Here is an 8499-nt window from a genome sequence, read left to right as displayed (position 1 = left end):
ACTCAGTGGTTTAAAACAGCACAGATTTAGGGGAGGGGAGAGGTGGGGAGGGGGGAGGGTGGAGGATGGGAAAGGCAGCGGAGCACAACAGACACTAGGATGGCAATTTGTAAATCAATGGATGTGTAACTGATGTGATTCTGCAATCTGTGTATGGGGTGAAGGTGGGAGTTCATAACCCACTTGAATCAAAATGTCGAATATGATATGTCAAGAAATTTGTAATGTTTTGAACAACCCACAATAAAAAATTAAAAAATAAAAAAAAAAGAAAGCTTAGAATTGAAAAAAAAAATAAATAAAAGCCCATATTTTATCAAAAAAAAAAAAAGAGTTGTAAGAGGTTTTAATTATTAAAAGGACTAAATTTAAAAAAAAAAAGATAGCACAGAAGAAAATAAGCATGGCTTGGGAAAATGTGTCAGTTTCTCTGGCGGCAGAATGTCTTGAGCATTTGCCGTTCAATGGCTTCCTACTATTTTTAATCTTTATCTCATTTAGAATTCCAGATGGTCCCCAATGTGCAATGGTTCAACATATGACATTTTTTGTTTTGTGATGTTACAAAATGATACACATTCAGTAAAAACTACATTCTAATTTTGAATTTTGATCTTTTCCTGGACTATCAATATGCAGTCCAATCCTCTCCTTGATACTGGGGAGCTGTAGTGAACCACAGCTCCCAGTCAGCCAGAAGATTCAGGGGAAATAACCAAGACTCTGTGGCCTGATAAGCTCTGATATTCTATAGGTTTGGTGTATTCAATGCATTTTTTTAAAATAAGCAATATTGTCAACTCACAATGGTTTTATCAGGAAAGAACCCAATTGTAAGTCAAAGAGCAACTGTATAATGAAGAATGTTGGGAATAATTAACCCCACCCTATAGTCCCAGGAGCCTGTCATTGCAGGAAGGAAGGATTAGGTACCAGCTCTGTGTGTTCTCTACTGAGCAGACACACAGGATTTTTTTTTTTTTTTTCAGTACTGGGCATGCAAGCACATTCTCTGCAATGATATGATATGTGAGCCAGACTGTTTGGGGGCAGCTTTCGTAAACTCCCCACTCAATGCATAGTTGCAAGGATGATATTTTGTATTCATCTCATGCCTTGATAACACTTTTCTGATCATAGAGTAGCATCAGCTCCTGAAAACACCCAGCCTTTCAAAAGCCTGGAACTACAATAGCAATAAGTGCGCATCCCTTCAGAGCTTGAAGTGGTGGTAAATCCTCTCTCTCTGAGCTGCCAGCCTAGAAGCCTGCTCCCTCCTTTGTTAGGAATTCTGGTCACAAAACCTACAATAAAATGCTGCAGGCACATCAATAAAGGATATAATGAAATCAAATGAGTCTTGTTCCTTACATTTACATGCAAAGTATATCAAAGGAGCATCCAGTTTGTTCTGAGATCCACACAATGGATTCTTTTGTGTAAAGGGAGAGAAGATATATGAAGCTGAATTAGGAAGCAATTCCAATTAAAAGGGCTGTGTTTAAGGCTTCAAAGACAATGCAGCCTTTGCTAGACAGTTAGCTATTAGAAGTGTCTGGCTGCCGAGATGGTTTTATGGTAATTGGACTAGAGCTGAGTGGAAGAGAACACAGAAATACCACCCCTCAGTCCCAAACTCCAGGGTTACACTCTCTCAGAGCCACCTTACTCCTGTGTAACCTCGGGATAATAATAGTACCTGCCTAATAGGGTCGTTTCAGGAATGACAAGAAATAACTCACATAAATGATTTTGGGCAGTGCCAGGCACATGCTAAGCACTCTAGTTAGCTATTATGGTTGTGACTCCTCCAACTGGCCCCCACCCCGGTGCTGGCACCTTGCCTATGTGAATGGGCCAGAATTACCCAGATGACAAGTGAATGGGCCCTGGAAGTGTGTCTGGGCATGGAAGCCACCTGCTTTGTGGTGAAGAGAAAGTTGTCCTTTGGCACAAAGACCTCTAAAAGTCAAGTCTAACTTTCCATCCTAGAGAAGCAAAGTTCCTTTTTTGCTAATATTGGATACCAGGGATGGGTGCCATTTGAATTAGCTCATCTGTTTCCCACACACTTCTCATATTTTGTAAGCTTGACAATCAGAGAGTTGGTAGACTGTGTCTCAGAGATAAGTTATTCCCCATGGCAGGTTGTCTGCAATTTTTCTCCAGCTTTTCCATTTATCTTAAATGGGTTCTACCTTCCTAAAATTGAGTAGGAAGGTAGCCACAATGTCCGCTCAGATTTACAGATGAAACACTGTGGCATATTTGTCTATGCAGGGAATCACACTTCTAAGGGTATAAGAACATGCAGCGTTGGCCTATTTTCCTCTCGCCTGGTTCACCAAAGGCCTCTGGAGTTTCCCTTAGTGAAGGAATCCTCCAAATTCCTGGCTTTTGTAACTTTAGTCACTCTTCATTTACCTTATTAGAAGTTATTAGAGAATTGCAGTTAGGAACATGGGTTGGGGAAAACTGAAGTGTAAACTGGACACAGCTGAAATTATGGAATAGGGGAGAAATTCAGAACTGAAAGGAACCATCAACAGTTCTCACAGACATGAGGTGCCTGAGGATGCCCACCATACATAGGAAATAGAAAAGAATAGCCTGAGTGTATCACTAGGAAGCAGTAGATCTACAAAGCTACAAAGCACAGGCTACTATTGGATCTATTATTTTGTACATGCAGATGAGCTTAAATCTGAGTGTTTTGGAGGTAAGAAAACCCTGAAGAATGAGGACATGAAGCCATCACTCTTGTAGCGACACTTCAAAACCGGTCTTAAGAAAGGAAGAGAAAAAGGAAAAGGGAGTCTACAAAAGGGGCTCTATTTCTGTGTGCAATATTGGGTTTCTTTAAGAAAAAGAACCTAAAGCAATTATGGGAGAAAGGTAAATCCTTGTTAAATACATATGGATAGTCACAGGTATTTGTCCGGTGACTTTCTCTCTGTACTTGGCTATATGCTGGAGAGTATTTCACAATGTTTTTAAATAATTATGCTGATTCTGAAGGAAAAGCAAAGAGTTTTTGGCAACTAAAAGGGAGATGTTCTGGCTAAGAATAACATAATAAAAAGAAAATAAATGAAGTAAGAGCATGAAGAGGGCCCTATGCTTCCTCTGAGGTAAATAAGAGTGATCTGGAAGGTGCAGAGCTGGTACAGAAAACTTGGATGCGGCCAAAGCTGTTTTGATTATAAAAAGCAGAAGTTGGCACAGGGGGTGGCACCTCTGAACTGCCCCGCAGCTGTTCCTCACAGAGTTCACTCTTTTTTCTTTCTTGATTTCCATGAGGTAAAGAAACGTAACTTTAAATAATCTAAAAAATAGGCAACCAGAACAAAACAATGGTTTGGATTCTCATCACTGTATACAAAGTGGTGGCCAAGTGAAAAGTAATTTTTTTTTCCTAAAAACAGGCTGACATGATCAAGAGAAAATACAAGTTTAGAGTTGGTGATTATGTTTGTTTATGTAGGGGAGAAAGGTAACATGAAAGTCAAGAGGAAGGGGCTGGGATGGTGGCTCAGTGGTAGAGCGCTTGCCTAGCACGTGTAAGGCTCTGGCTTCAATCCTCAGCATCACGTAAAAATAAATAAATAAAATAAAGAGATCGTGTTCAGTTACAACTAAAAAATAAATATTAATTAAAAAAGAAAAAAATAAAGTCAAGAGGAAAAACCAGGATGGGGACAAAGAACTCCAAGTTCAACCTGATCATGGGCCTGCCTCCTAAAGCTGGCTTGCGGTCATATAGTTCAGCAAAACTTCCTCCAAAGTAGGTCTGCATACCATTTTAGCTCTTGGTATCCTTTCCACAGTCATTTCCCTAATGTGAATTGTAAATCAGTGCAAAAGAAAAATGTTTGCTTATTGAGCCACAATTGCCTTTTTTTAAAAAAAATTATTTATTCTTATTTGTTATATATGACAGCAGAATGCAATTCAATTCATATTATACTAATTAATATAATGTTCTACAGGCTGGGACTCTGAGAAGTTGCCCTCATTCCATAGTTACCCCTCTGGGCTCTCTTCTCAGTTCTAGGGAGACAGCAGTGAACAACAAAAAAAAGTCAAAGCTCCCCTTTTCAGGAAATTTACATTCTGCTGTGGAAAAGCAATAAACATATAACCAATACATGTGTAAGGTATCGCTGGTTTCAGAAGCAGTGAATACTGGTACTGGCATGTTGGTAAATGTGTAGGTTTCTGCAGGGCACTTGACAATTTCTGTGGTGTAAATATTTCTATCGTGATCAATCTCAAATCTACCAGTACAGCGCCACAGACAGTAAGTCAGGAAGGGGTGTATGGTAGTGCACTGTGGTGGAGTCATCCCGCTACAGAGATGAAATAGACATACAAATCCTCAAAAGCACAGAGAAGAGGAAAACGTAGTAGAATAACTAGAAAGTGATACGTATTTAGAATTCATTACCTTTGTTTTTGATATAATTAATTTAATAATTATAAGTTAAATAATTCAAATTTGAATGATGGCTTTGTTTAACAACTGGCTCACAAAATTCCTGAAAATTTGTCGCATCAGCTCAAGCTCTTATGAGCCAGGGTGAGTCAAATCCAGGACATCTGTGGTGGTGAAGAAAAGTCAGTAGGTTGAGCAATAGTGATATCTACCGCTGTGTAACAAACGACCTCAAAATAAGAACTGTTCTATTATATCTCAAGTTTTCATGGGCTAGACATTCTGACTGGACTCCGTTAGAGGGCCATCAACTGAGAGATGGATTCATTTGAGAGTCCCAGATGGCTTTGCTCACGTCTGATGGGAATGACTAGAAGACTGGGCTCAGCTGGACCTGTTGGCTGGAGCACAGGGCCACTAGAGCACAGTGGCCTCAAGAAATCCAACATGGGGCTCCCTGAGAACTGTTCCAGGAAGGAAGAGGTAGAAGTGGTGAGTCCTGGGCCCCAAAACTGGCCCAGAGTCACCTCTGCTACATTCTGTTGCTCAGAGTAACACCTGAACTTGCCTAAATTTGAGTGGATATAGTCTCATCTCTCCACAGAAGTTGTATCAAAGAACTTATGGGCTGGGGCTGGGGTTGTGACTCAGCAGTAGAGCGCTCCCCTGGCATGTGCAAGGCCCTGGGTTCAATCCTTAGCACCACATAAAAATAAATAAATTAAATAAAGGTATCGTGTCCAACTATAACTAAAAAATAAGTATTAAAAAAAAAAGAACTTGTGGGCTCCTTTCATACACCAGTGATAAAGAAGAGAAAGGTAGTGGTGCAGGAGCTGTGAAGTTAGGGAAGACTTTTCTACTAAGATTATATTTTTTTCTGAAAACCAAAGACAGTGAAAAGTGAGCCATATGAACAAATCAAATGTGTGTGCAGGGGCTGAGGCTGCAGCTCAGTGGTACAGCACTTGCTTAGCTGGCGTGAGGCCGTGGGCTCAATCCTCAGTACCACCATAAAAAGAAGAAAAAGAAAAAAAAAAAGTGCATACCCTTTTTGAGGCCAGCTTTGGCCAGCCAATTTAGGCTAAATTCTCAGACTCGACTCTGCTCTGCCATAAAGATATCCTAACAGAAAAGTCTGAGCAGCACCAACAAGGCCAACTTTATTCCCTAGACAAAGGAAACTGAAGCCTAAAGGGACTCAGGTGTCTGTTCTAGGCACCATGTAAGGTCATGCTAGTTGGCAGCAGCAGATAGCTTGAACTCAGCTCTTCTACCCAAATCTCCTATTTAAAAGTTTAGTGGTTCTTATATAGCTCCATTTTTTTCTTATTTTTACAAAGTTCTTTCTTTATTTCTTTGGCCCGTGAGATAGACTTTATTAACAAACATCCTTAACATTTATGATAAAATATTAACTGATTAATTCATATTATACCCACAAGAATGGTAAGAAATTTTACTTTTTATTTAATTAGTGATGAAATGTGGCATAGAGAAACCAGGCAAACTATCAAAAGTTGCTCAGCAAGCTGGAGGGAAGGTATTTTGGGATCATAGAAACATTAAAATAATTCACAAAAAGACAATCAGAATATATTAAACTCTGATAAGAACACTGACTTCTGAAAACTGTATATTTTATTTTCATATTCAAGAAATTATAAAGAAAGGGACTCACACCTCTATTTATCTAACTATGAACTATAGTTGATTCCAGATCTGTCTGTTGGGGTCCATCACACAGTTTTGCTGTCTGCTTGTTGTTGTTTTTTTTCTTTGCTTTTGTTTTATTTTGTTGTTGTTTATTTGTTTTTGGTACTGGGGATTGAACCCTGGGATGCTCTACCACTGAGCTACATCCCCAACCCTTTTATTTTTTATTTTGAGACAGGGCCTGGCTAAGTTGCCAGGCCGGCCTTGATCTTGAGATCCTCCTGTCTCAACCTCTCAAATTTCTAGGATCACAGGTGTGTACCATCACACCTGGCTCATAAAAGTCTTTCCAGCCTCAGTGTTATCATACTGTTTGGCACTGGAAACTTCTCTATCTGAAACTATACATATATTATCAACAAAAATGGAATTTGTTTAGGGGCAGAGACTTGACTTTACATTTCTCCAAGGCTACTGTGTATAACTATTCAGTTTGTACACTGCACAAAGATATCTGGCTGGGTTTGAGAGGGATTGAATGGAGCCCACACTTCGCTCCAGGGCATTTTTTCCCAATGCTTACAAAACAGAGCTGAGGGTAGTTCTGCACTTCTTATAAATTGCACATTGTGTAACGTAGTGCTGAACATAGAGAAAAGGGTCCTGGTGTGGAAAGAGAGACTAAGGGGAATGGGACATTCTGATTAAGAGTTTGCCTTCAGATCCCTCCAAAAGTTTCTCTCAAAGACATGCTCTGATTGTCAACTGCTATATAATTGACCATCTCAAACTTATGTAAAATAACCCATTTTGTTGCACTCTCAGATTCTGTGGATCAGGCTGTTGGTTAGAGAATAACAGGTATGCATTGTCTGAGACCTCAGCTGAAAAACTCAGGAACTGAAATCACTTGGAAGTCTCTTTCCTTATATGTGTGGTGTATAGGAATGACCAAAGGCCAGATTCTTCCAGGACTGGACAGGAACACCCACATGAGGCCTCTCCAAGTGACTTAGGCTTTCCAGCTTAGGTTTCCTGCTGGTCCCAGGAGAGAGCAGCTCAGGACAGGATGTACAGGAGCAAGCCTTTCAGAGGAGCCAGGTGAAAGTCACTTGGCCTTTTCTGGTCTAACCTTCAAAGTCACCCCACATCACTTCTACAACATTAAAATATATATATATATATATAGAATGAATGGCTAGATGAGTTAATTAAATAATTTTAAATTGTGGTATAAAGGTGTATTAAGAATTATAACGCAAAAATTAATTAATTAAAAAAGTGCAAACTCTGATAAAAATTATGAAGAATTTCAAAGTGAAACCACAGAGCAAGAAAGGAGGCCCTTCTGGGCAGGGCCCTGGGTGACTGCACAGGTCACACTATAAGGTAACGTAGGCCTGATCCCTCTAGTCATCTCCTCATTTGAAGAACTACATCGAACTCTCCATTAAGTTAGCATTTGGGAAACCAACAGATCTCTGAAATAAGCAGGTTTAATAAACTTTTACAGATTGTAGCTAAAGGACCCATCCTAGGACAAATTCTCAAAGCCACGGGAAGCCTGGCTAGACAGTAGCTGGAAAAATGTCCACCAAATCAAAGGAAGAAGACTGATTCATAATGAAAACTTGGGGATAAGAAAATACAAATCACTCACATTGAACATACACCAGATATTGATAAGAGAGGCAGACATCATGAGGCAGGCCAGTCTCGGCATAGGAGGAGAGTCTATAAGGAGCAGCACCTGTAGTTTCTTGGATTTTCACACAGCATGTGACAGCACCGTATGGCCCACCTAGGTTAGAAAGGAAAGGAGTGTGGAGCAGGATTTTTTCTTTTTCTTATTCTGTTTCTTCCCCACCCCCTCTCTTTTTCCTTGTTGTTTTAGCCCAAAGCTGTCAATTAAAATAGCTCCTTTTGGGCTGGGCATATGGCTCAAGTAGTAGCACACTTGCCTGGCATGCGTGAGGCACTGGGTTCGATCCTCAGCACCACATAAAAATAAAATAAAGATATTGTGTCCACCTAAGGCTAAAAAATAAAATATAAAAAAATAGCTCCTCTTGTTGCTTCCTCTCCTCGACACTCATCCTGTAACTAAATTTAAAACATCTCAGAATTCTTTTCTTATCAACACACATGCAAATGTACATTACCTCCACTTTCTAAACTAGTCTGAGGAGCTACCCTCTAAACATTTAGCAGTACCCCTGGGTGTACCCCCAGTTCACCAGGAGTCAAACATGCCCTGGTGTGTCTGCTGTGCTGGAGAACTAACATGGTCACCAGTCTTCCTACAAGAGGACGTTTTAGTCAGCTATTTTGCTGCTGTGACTAAAAGATCTGCCAGAACAATTTTAAGGGAGGAAAAGTTTATTTGAGGACTCACAGTTTCAGAGGTC

Source organism: Marmota marmota, unplaced genomic scaffold (assembly GCF_001458135.2).
Source record: "Marmota marmota marmota unplaced genomic scaffold, marMar, whole genome shotgun sequence".
NCBI lineage: Eukaryota > Metazoa > Chordata > Mammalia > Rodentia > Sciuridae > Marmota > Marmota marmota.
Note: the sequence above shows the minus strand (reverse complement) of the source record.